Source organism: Thunnus maccoyii, chromosome 17 (assembly GCF_910596095.1).
Source record: "Thunnus maccoyii chromosome 17, fThuMac1.1, whole genome shotgun sequence".
Taxonomy (NCBI): Eukaryota; Metazoa; Chordata; class Actinopteri; order Scombriformes; family Scombridae; genus Thunnus; species Thunnus maccoyii.
The window spans coordinates 25,516,555-25,530,297 of NC_056549.1; positions in this window are offsets into that span (position 1 = coordinate 25,516,555).

Here is a 13,743-nt window from a genome sequence, read left to right on the forward strand (position 1 = left end):
CAAATAAGAGATCTTGATACACTATTAGACACCATTTTACAAGATCATAGTCTAATCTGAAATCAAATACAATGGCATATCAGATCCGAAATATGCTACAGGTATATGCTATTCTACCCTTACTACCAAATTATGCTGTAATTAGACACCACATTTAATACTACCAACATGGACCTATGATAGCTTAATTAGACAACACAGGCTGTAATTAGATGAATGTAATGCCGTATTATATCGGGCATAGCTTTTATAATAGTCAGACAAAACACTGAGAGCTCAGAGGACAATACATTTATTTGGCCTTTATCTAACATAGTTTCACTTTCTTACAGTGTCATTTGTTGCTCATTAGAAGAAAACTGTACCGTAAACTCAAGTCAAATCACATCTGTTCACTACTTCACATGTCCCTTGTAGCCTGGATGTTCTCCGGAGTCGTGTGGAGTTTGTAGGTCATACATAGCCTAATACATGCTTTCTTGACACTCGATTCCCAAACCAGTTAAGACTTCACACCATTTAATGTCCTGTTACTATCCGACCCCAGTAACATTAGGCTATGGAAGCTCCCAGGCCATTGCATCTTTATTTCCAATTGTTACACCCTTAGTAGACTTTCTTAGAGGGTCATTTGCGACACAAAAGAACTGTACTGTAAACTAAAGTGAAATCATATATCTAACCCTAACTTAGAACACATATTAAAGTTGCATTGGTGTAACGATGGATTGCCGTTACTAGATCTCTAGTTAATAGTAAATAGTATTACTAGATGAAAATGGTTAATTGATGCACAGATTTCTATATATTAGTACACGGGTTAAATAAACACACGTAGTATTTATATATTAATTGTTTGTGTATTGCAGCTCACTTGAGTCTGGTACTTGACAGCAGGGATGCTGGGCTGTTTAGGCGGCTGTTCCACCTTGTCGTTCACCTTTGAATGAGCAAATAATGCGCATTGATTTATGACTCAATGGTAGCAAAATATTTGTTAATTAAGAGAGTAATGTAAGAGTCATGCTAAGACAATTGTAATAGTAAAGTGAAATTTGTTTGTGTCATGCACAATCTTACATCTGCATGTTCTCCTTCTCCCAGGGTGTCCGGGCAAAAGAATTCCCCGGGGGCTGGCACACCTATTAATAGTACTGGGAGGGTAACAACAAGCAGAAAGTGGGTAGAGGGGAGTTTACACACTCAAATACAAACCTAATAAATATTGTACTGTTGTACTGTTTAAATACATTCAAACAGTACAACTGAACTGCCCTCTGCTCACTGTCAAGCTCCTCCATCACAGGGAGGCTTGTGATGCCGTTCAGAGCTTCCTCTGAAACTGTGTTCTCTGTAGTGTACAGCTCTGTGTAGTGCTCAGCGCACCTTTCTATCTACTTACTGAGGTTGTTGATGACTTCACTGGACTTGGATTTGAGTGGTGCCATTTTAATGATGGAGGGACCTGTTGCTTGTTTGATCCCCCTGTAGATGCCCCTGATGTCACCCGTGTTGGAGGCAGCCTATATGTTGGAGGAGAGCTCAAGCCAGTAGTTGTTGGTGCAGTGTTGTGCCGTTTGCTGGGCTTCTCTCAGAGCCTCAAGGTTCCTTGTTGATGGGTTTTCCTTGTGCTTGAGGAAAGCAGTATGCTGAGCCTCGATGACTAGCTCCATCTCTGCTGTGTTGGCCTCAAACCAGTTTGCATTCCTCCTTGCTTTCTTGCTATAAGCTGCGAGGGCTTGGTTGTAAATGGTGGTGTGTAGGCAGTTCCACTTGTCCACAGCATTTTGCTAGTTGGAGGCGAAGAGTGCTTGGTCAAGGGAGGTGAGGAAGAGTTGAGTGACAGCTGGGTTGTTGGAACAGCTGGTGTTGATGTGTGGACGTACCTTCTGCTTGGCATGGTGGATCTGCTTGGGCTGTAGTTTCTCTTTCATACTCCCCACTCCAAAGTGACCAAGGCAGTCTGGTCAGGATTAATGGTTGGCACCAACCCTTGCACTGAAGTCCCCCAGAAGGAACAGGTGCACATTCTTTGGGATAGTACTGACAACCATGTTGAGCTCCTCCTAGAACTTCTCTTTTGACTCCAGTGGTGAACAGAGAGTCAGAGCATAGATGCTCAGCAGGTTGGCTGGTCCACTGCTGGTGAATATATAGATGGCAAAGATGCATTCAGAGCCTCCTGTCAGTGGTTCAGCTGTGGAAAGCAGGGTGTTCTTCAATTCAAAGCCCACACCATACTCTCGGGTCTTGTCTACACTGTTGCTCTGCCCAAAGAATTTGTAGTTTTGTTCCTTCAGATAGCTGTGGTCAGCAAGTTGTGTCTCTTGGAGAGCAGCAATGTCGACACTGAGTCGGTTGAGTTCACGGTTGATGATGGCTGTCTTGTGGGAGTCATTGATGTGGTTAAGGCTGTCTGAGAGCCCTGTGTCCATGGTCCTGACATTCCAGCTTGATATGCAAAGAGCTGGCATCTTTGTTTTCTTCTTGTGTTTCAAGTGTGCATTGTTGATGTCCACTTGTCGTGCTTTACGCTAAGCCCCAAGCACCCAATGAGGCAGGCAGATGTTGGCAGATCGGCACCCTATTGACTGGGGCTACCTGGCTTGAATGCAAAATGATGATTCCTCCCACCATCAAAGCTGACCTGTGATGCCCCGATCCCTAAGCCAATTGGGTAGTACTCATAACTGTAGACTGCCAGCTTCCATGTTGTTTCCTCCCTCCAGAGTGAGGCTGGAGTGACCTCTCCAGGCCACTGATGCTGCCATGGACTGGGATGATGGCTTGGATCCCGGTCTGAGGACTTCATAAAAGTCCTTGAAGTCCCAGTGAATCCTCTTGCCACCACGGATGTCCCTAAACGCTAGGGCAGGGAAATATTTGAGCCCAAGTTCCTCAAACCCCAGCCTTAGACATTCCATGACATCCTTGCCCGCCTTTTGCACCATCAGGCGGACACAGCCAAAAGTGCAGGGCACAGGGAATGCATTCTGTTGTGCCAAGCCCTGAGTGAAGATTTCCAGGGAGACTGAACCCATAAGCCTACCTGGGTATTCTGCTGCCTTCAGACCATGTAGACCAATCCTCTCATTTCTTTTATATAGATCCATGAGCAGCACCTTAAGAAGGTGAGCTCCAATTACAGCAGGGGATACCTGCAGTGTCTCTGAAAGTGGGAAAAGTCTCCCGATCCTCAGAGTCTGGAGCTGGTTACTTGTCCAATTGGAAAGAGGTGGAGGCTCAATGTCTGCACTGACACTTGAGTACGATGCAAGGCCAAGAACTCCTCTTTGCTTTGTGACACTGTGGTCACGCACAAAACTAGTGTCCAGTGCCATACCAAGTCGGTAGTTGTGAGGATAGAGGGGGTGGCCATAGAAGACCTCCTCAAGTGCCAACCCCAATTGGTAGGCATGCCATGAAGCCTTGTAGCCACCAATACCCAAATGGTTTTGGCAGTTTTTCTTGAGTGTGGTTATGATGTACTTTAAAATACATCTGAGCACTGACAGGGATTCTTCCCCTGTGCTGTCTTCTCAGAACACTAGGATGAGAGGATGGTGTTTCAGAAGCTTGTGTATCGCATGCATGAAGGATGCAGGGACAAGAACTGAAGGGATGCCGTCTTTTCCCTCAATGATTGCCACCTGTTTCAGCCTGGCTGGGTTTGGCACACAAGTTTTGAGACAAGGTCATCCATTACGTCCAGGAAGGACAAGGCTCGGTTCACAACAGCCTTATTAAATTCTGGATGTCCGAGAGTCATGGTGACTATTGTGCCATTGACTGGGTGCTTATTGGGGTTGCTGATATAGACATGAGGTGTGGTGGCATACAGCTGGAGGAAGGTGACATATTTGGCCTTTGAGTCTTTAAAAGGTTCCTGTCCACATCTATTGCCCTTACCTCCAGTGTTTGCATGTTACACGCTTCATGCATTGAGAGGCTGCTTTTCAGCCCAGCCACCTCATTAAGCCACAGTCTAGACCACAGGATGTAGGTGCTTGGGTCCGTGCCCTCAAAAGTATACGCAGCATGTAATGAGACCCTGTGAAGCTGGTCCAGATGTAGTAAGTTGGAGATGTCCAGGTCTTCTAGGCACTTTTGCCCAATCTGGTACAGAACCAACATCAGTTTCAGCAACTGATTGTTTCCTGCCACTGTATTGATGGCCTAGTTAAGGATGTGAAGGATAAGTGGCTGGCCTTCTTGGACAACACCCATTTTGGCCAGGTTGTTGGGATATTTTTTTTTGGATTGAAGGCCTTGCCATATCCCCTGGTGGCAAGGTTTTTAGCAGCCTCTTAAATTCCTCCACCACACTCTGGTAAAAAATGGTGGCTTTCCTCAGAAAGACCAACTTTTCTGCCATAATCACTCCGGTATCCCCAGCTGACTGGGTCAAGACAGGGACTAGCCACTGTCAATAATTGCAAACAACATTCCCTGCATGTTTTTCATGGCAGCAAGAGGTCTGTCCCTCAGGTCTATGTGTTTTTTCAGAATACTCCAGTGATTTATGAAGTTTGACTGTTGCACAGTAGACAGTATTTTTAGTGACCTCTATGCCACAAAGGTCACAAAGTCAGCAAGCCACATTTTAACATTAGGTACGTATTTCCCCTTCCATAGCATTAGTACACATTTCTTAACAGACATTCATTCCAGTAATTCTCAATCTTGGAACAACGTATAAAAATATGAGTATAAAAATGTGAGCAAGAGTGGCCTCGCTAGTCTCACATTTCTCACATATGGGTAAAACTAAGGGGAATAACCTATGCAATTTCACCTTTGAATAATATAGTCTGTGTACAATCTTAAATTGCATGAGGCAATGTCTAATGTTTATGGAGTATTTGTGTATCTGCATCAGACTATGACTTCATTGTTCTTCAGTAATCTGGACGCCCGGATCTCTTTTGCCCTCTCGTATAATTTGTAATGGTCTGATATAAGATAAGGGTAATAAGGGGAACGTCTGACAATTTCCCTAATTGTGAAGTGAATCATTGTCTTATAGGAGGGGACATGTGTCTGGACATAGTCCCTTATCTGTAAGTACCCAAAGAAGTCTTGTCTGGGCAGTCCTATCTTGTCGACAAATTGTTGAAATGATGCAAAAACACTCTCACTGTACAGGTCTGATATAGTCGTAATACCAGCTCTTTCCCATGTCTTGAAAGTAGGGGGGGGGGGGGGGGGGGGGGAAGAAGTAAGTGCATTGAGCTCCAGTCGATGTGTTTGCCTATCTGTTTCTAAATGTCATCTGATACACATATTAACACATTGCGTGTGAGTGGCTGTCTTCCCTTTCTAGTGTTAGCGATAGAATCCCCCCCCGCCTTCTGTCTCCTCTAGAGTAATTCAAAAAGTTTTACTTTACCAGTCTTACATTTAATGCTATGTATTTCATGAATATTCTCCATTTTTCAGTCAATGCATGTCAACATATGTCAATTCTGTTTTAATATTTATATTCCCACACACATTCTGACATTTCCCACACTGTTTACATAAATTACATATTCAGTAAGTTATATTATCAGTTTGTGCAAGTACTTCCACTGTAGCAGTTCTACGTTCTGCTCAATCAATTGTTTTGTGGAAACAAAACCACAAGCAGCATAAAAATGAATGAGTTGTGGGCTGCATGTGTGTGTATGAGAAACACATATATCAGTATAGTAGTAGTATAAATGTAATCTCATATAAGTTTAGTCCATGTGAAAGCAGTGTTTATTCTTTGAGGGAGATCATCAGGTAAGTGTTTGGACACCGGTTGGCTCCTCTTAATTTGCCACATTTTATAATGATGGCAACAGAACAAGGCACACATGGACCACAAATAACATCTCTGCTTGTGTATAAGTCTGAGAGGGGCATACGGGAATATATATATGTGTGTATTAATGTGATGCATCAGGCAGAGTATGCAAAACTTAGTACATGTGAGCAACATGTGATTACAGCATGATTTAAAACATAACCTCTGGTAGGTTCAAAACATGATGTTGTGTCTCCTTTATAGAGTGAACATGCCATTCTCCTCAGTGAACCTATCAGTCACATTTTGTGTAATTACTGCCATTGTCTTTGCAAAATACAAACATGGAAGGAACAGAAGAAGAGCAGCAGAATAAAACATTATTAAACAAGAGTTTATGGCTAAATGAGCACAATCACCAACAATACATTTTCTCGCTTTTCAACAATCTCAGGAAAAATAGAGGTATACTGACTTCGCTGTAAGGGCCTAAAGTGACAGTATGCTCTTAAACCTGTACAAGATTGGTGTCCTTCTCAAACTATAATGCCATTATTTTATGCATACATTATAGTCAAAGGATAATTTGTTTCCCCATATATCAATCAATCAATCAATCAATCAAAAGGTTTCTAAAATTTCCAAGAGGTATAAGTGTATTGATTTTGAGAGGTGCTGTATTGTGTTCCAGGAATCAGGTGCACTAAAATTAAATGCAGTCTTTCCAAGTTCAGACCTAACTCATGGAACATGAAGCAAGAGCTGGTCAGTAGAGCGGGTCTGACAGAAACCCATCAATCTCAAGGCAGAGTGATAGACAGAGTTCAGAAGTCTAAGAGTGGAAGATTTCTATGAATCACATTGCCATAGTTCAAGACTTATATGAAAATGGCCTCAATGACCCTTTTTCTACAAAACATGGTTTTATTTCTGTAGAAATAGCAAATCTTTTGCCTTAGTGGACACATGGTTGTATATATGAAATCTGAATGTGAGTTTTTCATCAATCCAGATGCTGAGATATTTATATTCTCTCAATGAGTCTCTCAATCATAAGTCTATTCATAGTAGAAGTATTAAGACCATTATAGTCTATAGCTCTGGCTTTGGAAAATAACATGAATTTTGTTTCATCAGCATTCAGTACAGCTCTTAAGTCTTTAAGAGCACCTTGCGGAACATTAAAGGTTCTATGTGTAAGAATCAGAAATTCCTTCTCAGTGACACCGGAGGCTGTTAAGTGAGCTGCAGTCAGCATCCTGTTGCTTGTGCTCGCTCATGGAGTGAGCAGCAGTGCAAGACTACTGCAGGTGATGTCTTTTTCCTCGCTTACACTTCTTACAATAACATAAAAGATCTCTAATGTTGTGTTTTGCACCGTGTTTAAGCAAAGCATCTCTCACTCCCAGTCAGTCAGCCCCTTCTCCCCCCTGCTGTACGTGCACATGCTCACACACACACACACACACACACACAAATACACAGAGGCTCCTGCTGCGCTGTGGCCGCTGGCTGGTGAGAGCCAATACACACCGCCCAACCCACACAAATATGTGTTAATCAGCCGAACCTGACCCGACCCATACACTGCCGTGCTCTAAATGCAGAAATGAGCTGAAATGGGCTCAAGATGGAAGCTCTGGACAGAAATAACTTCAATTGATCATTTACTAGAGATTCAAGGACCTTTCCCAGGCAAGGCAGTTTGGATATTGGTCTATAGTTGTTAAGATTGCTCTTGTCACCTCCCTTATGTAGAGGTATAACATGACTCATTTTCCAAACTCTGGGAACTATACTGGAGGAAACAGAAAGATTGAAAATATTAGTTATTTGCTCTGAGATAAGAAAAAGGGCTCCAAATTGTTCTCTCCAGTACACTTCCTGGGATTGATGGCAAGGAGAGCATCTTTTACTACACTTGAAGAGACAGGATATAGGGTAAACAGAGGGCTTCGAGAAACAGAGAATACACTGTCATCAATTGGAGAGGGATCTAATCCCCCATCCCCAAAGAGGTGACTAAGCTGCTACAACATTTTTATTAAAAGCTAAACTAATCTCTTTATAATAAATAGTCATTGACCTTGAATAAGAGCTAGACATTTAAATCCAGAAAATATTCTGATTTGGCAGTCCTCGTCATGGATGTGCATCTGTTTCTAAGTTGTCTGAAAGTGGTCCAATGGGAATTATTCCCAGAGTGTCTGGCAAGGGACCAACCTTTGTTCTTTCCATTAACAAGTCTGATAGATCATTAGTAAACCAAGGGTTTGATCTATTTTGGCTTTGTGCTCTTTAAAGGGTGCATGCTAGTTTATGACTGAGAGGAAGGACTTGATGAAATAGTTCAAAGCCAGCTCAATATCCGGAATTTCAGGTATAACATGAATATCACTATGACAGAGATAGTTAATAATTTGCAATTGTGATCTCTTTAAACATGTGCTCCGCATACAGGGCACCGGAGAGTGATCACTAATTCAAAGATCAAATACACCAGCAGAAACAATTTTATTATTCCTATTGGATAGGATAAAATCAATTAGCATTGACTTCAAAGAGTTTTTTTACATTAGGTCCAGTAGGTTTCAGTGATTGGCTGTGACAGGTTGAGACTGCAACAGATCTCTTTAAAGTAATTAGAGATGTTTGATTACATATATAATATTAGGGAATAGGGGGTAATCTTTATTCTACTCCAGTTCTCTCTGATCTATTCTGTCTGCAGGCACATGACAGGGGGATTGTTTAAACTTTACATAACCACTATATGAAGCCATAGGCATTAGCAATGGCAGACAAAAATGTGAAAGAATTCATTCAAAGAGATAAATGCATAGTTATTTAATCCATCAGATATTCAGTCTGAGGCTGAATCTCTTTTAACACTTTAACAAACCTTTGCTGATCTCCTATCAGCTTGCTCCCGTCTTTGTAAATCTATACCTCACATCTGGCATTATCTCCCACTGAGAGAGACTGGAAAATTAAAAAGATACATCACATCACAGCTTTCCACATTATCTGATGTTGATGATCTATGATTTTGAGGTCACGCTGTACAAAGACACCTACATTGCCAACAAAAACAAGTGAGCCTGCAACAGTTCACTGGAAAGTCATTGGGGCCAACCTGAGATGTGGATTTCATCTAAGTCAGGGGTTTTGCATGTGATGGTGTAACCTAGGGTGCATCACTATGGTGGCAGAGAGAACTAAACAGTTTCAATTAAAGCGGCTATAATTGATTTTTTCATGACAGTAGGTTAGAGGTATCACTCTTAGTGATGAACCCACAGAGAATTATCACCCGACTCTGCAGCTTCCCTTGGCTTTACTGAGCTTTAAAGAGCAACTCACTCCTCTACAGCATCAGTGCAAGCTCCATCAACAGACTCCAACTGTTCCAGAACACAGCTGCCCAACTTCTTACTCACACCAAATCCTGGCACCACATCTCCCCAGTCCTATTAGAGCTCCACTGGCTTCCTGTCTCCTACTGGATGAATTACAAAATCCTGCCTTCTGCCACCCCTAAAAAATGCCTTGCCACCCCAGCTGCAACCCCAGTTTTGTCTAATTAAAAAAAAAAATAAAAAAAAATGAAAAGTTGTGGGTGGTCGGAAATTTACACAAGCAAAACTCCAATGTCTGAGTGCAAGTGAATGCAGCGAGAGATAAAGCCAGCTGCTGCTAGCTGTCCCTGCAGTGGGCAGCAGCTCCATTTTCTCCTGGCCCAGCAGCTTTCTGTGCAGCCTCTCCCAGTCCCGGCTGCACACAATCACTGCTGATGTTTTTTTTTCCTGCTAAATGTGTAAGTAAGGTTGCCAACTTCCACTAGTAGAAATACAGAACAGCCACAGATGGATAGTGGCGGGTTGTTTTGTTGTAATAGTAATAGTAACCTGCTGATAGAACTGAGCTGATTTTGGTTTCTTATATAGTTATGTAAGCAAGCTTATGTGACAGAGACATATGTATACTAAAAGTTATTGAAAAAAAGTACAGCCTGCAGCTAACAAGTGGTGCTACAGTGCTGAACTTGTACAGTATTGCTTAAAGCCAATGTTGCATCTTATTCCCACACTTAAATCTTGGTTTTTAAAGGGCTTGTATTGTTTACATTGCTGGAAAGTGGGGAATACTTTCTATGTCTTGATTAAAAACTTTGTAAAAGCAATCCCTCTATACTTTCACTACGAAAGCCCTCTTAGAAAACTGTGTGCCTTTCATGTTGTACTATAGTTAATCACCTTCCATTCTAAGCTTGTACATGTGCTTGGACTGTCCTTCTGTATTTCCCCCCATCATCATCCATGCAGTCCCTATAGATTCTCTTTGATGCCAAAGAGAATTAGATCCCATTTACATCACTTGTTGCCCGAAATTCAAATGACTGTTGGCAATCAGATGAATCATCTTTATCATCACTGTGTCACAGAGTGCAGTAGTTACTTTAACATGTAACAATGGACAGGATCTGATTTAGCAATGCCTTGGAGATATAATGTACCGTAACATGGTTGTTTGTGGGAAGTGACAAACAGTTAATGCAGGTAACAAAAGTGATACAGTAGCTGTACAATTGTTAGAACTGTGTTTGATTTGGTAAAACGAGAAAAACAAATCATCATTAAGTTTGATTTTTATTTGGCAGCCATGTGTACGGATAGATGCACTGATATGCTTTTTTCCCTGGAACCTGCAGCATTTTATACATGAAAGAGCAATATCATTGTATTAAAACAAGAAAAACTGAGGATGCTAAGTTTAACTATGGTTTTATTATATTGTATCATATAATTAACCACTGTCTAACCACTGGCTTGTGCATACAAGTCAGTAATTAAACAAATAAACAAACAAACAAATAACTGGAAAGGTGCTTGACCTCAACTCCGCCAAATATCAAATAGCTAACAAATGAATGAGGAAAGAGACCATGAAGAATTATGTTGAAGTCTTTCTTCAGGTTGATTGGCCCAGCCATTGCTGAAGTTGATTTTGTAATTGTTAAAGTAAGCAATGACTGCCTGAGATATAGTAGTGTTGAGTTGACTCTGGCAAGGAAAACCAGATCCGTTACAAGAGGCCTAAAGAATGTTGAGGGAGCAAATCCTCCTTGCTTGCAGTATTTATTTTACAAAAACAGACATCATTCAGACGATGCCAGATGAAGAGGGTTACAGTGCATCATTTGCTCAGCTGAGAAGATCATCGGCTGCAAACTCCCCCCCAATGATTAGATGCACTCCTCCAGGGCCAGGTGGCGTGCAAGCAAGATCATCTTCGACCCATCCCACCCTGGACACAGACTCTTTGAACTTCTTCCCTCAGGAAAAATACTGAGATCCATATAAACCTCCACCAGCAGACATGAGAACTTCTATCTAGAAGCTGTTGCCCTACTAAATAACTTTACTGTTATCAAACTAGACTTTACATTTCACATCCCTCGTTTAATCCCTACACTTGTCACTTTCATATATTTCATCAAACTGGACTTAACATGTGACATTGCATTCAACCTCCACTGTCGATTGACATTGCATTCAACCTCCACTGTCGGTTGATTATTTATTGTACATGTCACATTTAATTTTTGCACTTGTCACTTTCATATATTTCATACACTTCATTTCTTTGTCCATAGCACAGTCCATATTTCCTTTGTACAGTCAATATTTCATTTCAAGTTTTATATCCCATTTCAAAACTATTATTATTTCATTCTGTAAATAGATTTAATGTTCATTTCAGTTTAGTACTACTGTTTATTTCATAATACCTTACTCTTGTTCTATTGTTATTCTTCTATGTTGCTTTTGTGAGAGCAAACGCCAAGACACATTCTTTGCATGCTTGCATACTTGGCTAATAAACTGATTCTGATGTGACATAAACATCCACTGAAGTTTCCAGTGACACGAAAAACAGTGGCAGATGAAAACATCACATCTGTGTGGACCAATGAGACTGTAACGTTCCTCAAATGAACACATCAAACAAACAGAAATGTCATATTTCATCACGTTTTCAACACTGTTTTTTAATGTAGTTGTTTTTCAGTTTTTGACTGGTGCTCTTTTAATTATGTCATCTTGTTGTGTTCTCTTTTGCATTGTTTAATGGAAAACAGCGTCTTCAGCTGTTCATCTCAATGACCCAACTCCAAATAATCGCATAACAGCAGTGAATGGAAATACGCATCAATTCAAATTTTTGCTTTGCTTATTTTCTGGAAATTTAGTCTGAATGTTTGCCCTACATTTGAATGGAAACCTGGCCACTGAGTCAAATGGAACCTAACTGAATGCAGTCTGGGAATTAACAGTGGACTAGCTAAGCCTAGTAAAAAGATGTGTGTTAGGTACTATGGTTGCTAATTTACTGAAAAATTACAACCCAGTTGATGTTACATGAAGTGCAGGTGACATTTTTTGGAGAAGCTAACATTTATTTTAGCCCTATAAAGCCATGAGAAACAGGGTGAATTAGAGTAATGTGGGACAATTTTTGGCACTCCACACATACATATATTTCAATAGGAAGACAATAGATTATATCTGCACCTGATACCATTCTGAAATTCCCAAGGTGTTTTCTAATCATATTGGAAATGAGAATGCAGATATCACGCTTGGAGAAGAAATGACAAATATAGAAGTGTCACATTGTCCCAGTTATGGGCTTTTCCTAATGGGACAGTTCAGGCTGGCTCTAAATCACCTTAATTCATACAATAAATGTACAGTAATAATAATCCTTAATATTAAATTACTTAGGCTACTAGTTATATCTCTAGTCTCTATTTTAGTTATTCTATTTATTTTTCATATTTAAGTTAGTTTATTTAGGTATTGAATATAATTGAATGTTTGATTGAATTTGTTTCTTTTACCTACCTCATTGTTTTTGTAATTAGATTTATGTCAAGTGGCTGCTGTAACACTTTAATTTCCCTTTGGGATTAACAAAGGAATCTATCTATCCATCTATCTATCTATCTATCTATTGACAAACACAAAATCACTATATACAACAAGTTAATTTTAACGGCATATTATTGTTAGCATAAAGTTGGGTCCTCCTCTGTTTTTTTCACACCTTGCTAATATGAAAATTCTCACTTTTTGTGTGGCTTTCTTGGATTTTTATTTCACATATAGCAGATTTTTTTACACAGAAGATACTGTTACCTTCTCATTATGAGTGAAAGAGAGTTAAAGTAACCATAAAAGAAGTAGCTGCCTAGCCTATTTATACACTTTTGTGGCAGAAAAGGAAGTGACACACCTAATGTTTGGGGACCTGTTTCTCTTCCATTGGCCTGCCGACCTGGGGTCCCCTGACATGAGGTCTGCAGTTTGACCATCTTGGTCCTGCCTCCTTTTTTAGCCTGTAGCCTGTCAGAATGCTGACAGACTTAACGGAACAGCACTTCCTCAGAAATTAGTCTACTGATGGCTCATCGCTGAAGTTGAATAAAATTGTTAATGGTTTAATTTAACTTTTTTTAGATATGCAGGAGCTCATGTCTTGGATCTGGAGTCAATATTTTGTAGGTTTAAAATACACCTCACCCTTCTCACCATTGTGTCTTTGGAACAAAGTACACAAAAGTGAGAACAAGTCAATTAAAATCAAGATTTAATAACATGCAACATGTTGCTGCAATTTTCAGATAAGGTGTGGACACTATTTGCTCTCACCTCTTGCATAAGACCAAGTCAGAGGAACAAGAAAGCAAAGAAAAAGATTACTGCAGTGTCTTCTCTCTTCTCAGTCTTTCTCACACACACGAACATGTTGGTACTTAGCATCTGTTCTAACAATATTTTGGTGTTTGATGTTTTCTCACACTTGAGGTGCAAATAATGTACAATTTGCACATACTATCCTATCTTTGATGCAAACAGTTCCATCTGCTCTGTCAGCGGGCTGCTAAATTAGATAAACGTTGCTCTCAA